General features: G+C 47.4%; 1 protein-coding gene across 1 annotated transcript in view; it reads right to left on the bottom strand.

Moving 5' to 3' along the window:
- Positions 1 to 330: 330 nt before the first annotated feature.
- LOC103155368 (transcription factor CP2-like protein 1) overlaps positions 331 to 881 on the bottom strand; it is an 11,340-nt gene continuing 10,789 nt past the window's right edge. Inside the window, exon 14 of the mRNA XM_016663511.1 lies at positions 331 to 345. The gene's annotated coding sequence lies outside the window, so the exon portion shown is untranslated. The remainder of the gene's footprint in view (positions 346 to 881) is intronic.

The following is an 881-nucleotide window of genomic DNA, read 5'->3' as shown; positions in this document are numbered from 1 at the left end:
AGTTTATGGGACGAGTTTCTCAGATCTCCACGCTCATTAACTCTGTCTGACTAAGTGGACAAAGCATCTGATGGTTTGATGCTTCGTGTAGCCGGAAAAATAATAATAACTAATATAAAACCAACGTGATGCGAGGCGAGCGCTAAAGCTCCTCACCTGAACCTGCATGATGAGGTTATGGTTCGTTAGCCGCTAACGCTCCGACCAACCGGGAACACAGACATGAACTTTACAGGGCAGACGGCGCCACACGCTGGGCAGCGTGTCGAGATGGAAACGCTGCGTATAATTCTTTGTTCACAAACATAAATCATTCTCAGCGCTCCTCAACTCCTCTGAAAGCGACTACGTTATTCCTGCGGTTCACGTAGAGCTGCTCAACCAGAGCTAACAGGGCGGGTTTAGACTCCTACCTTGATGTGGAGTTCTCCAGATAATCATAATTCCTCACAGGGGGTTGATGTAAACATCCATACAGGTCAGCCTGTGTCCAGTTTGAGAGAAGGGAGGAGCGTGCGACCCGCACTGAGGTAAACTTTAGAGATAAAGCAGCAGCAGCGCCTGATTGGTCCGCTCTCTGTGGGTTTATGAATCGACTGCAGATTGTCTTTTAGGAATGAATCTGCTCCGCCAGTGAAAAGCTCGGCACAACAGAGACGTTTTCAGTGCTGCTTATTTAAACAAACAAAAACAAGCAGTGCTGAGCCCGGCGGGCTGCCAGGCCTGTAATACACTGAGGGAAACCCAAGTGGACGGAGTCCTGGCGGTTCTGTGAGACGTTCCTTCTAAGATTTTTAATTGTTTTCCAGAGGTTCATGCTGAGCTTCGTTCTCATTTATCCTTCATCAAACTTCCTTCCAGTTTTTCTTTAATTAGATCTG

Source organism: Poecilia formosa, unplaced genomic scaffold (genome assembly GCF_000485575.1).
Source record: "Poecilia formosa unplaced genomic scaffold, Poecilia_formosa-5.1.2 Scaffold424, whole genome shotgun sequence".
In the NCBI taxonomy this organism is placed as follows: domain Eukaryota; kingdom Metazoa; phylum Chordata; class Actinopteri; order Cyprinodontiformes; family Poeciliidae; genus Poecilia; species Poecilia formosa.
This window is presented reverse-complemented; position numbering and strand designations above follow the sequence as displayed.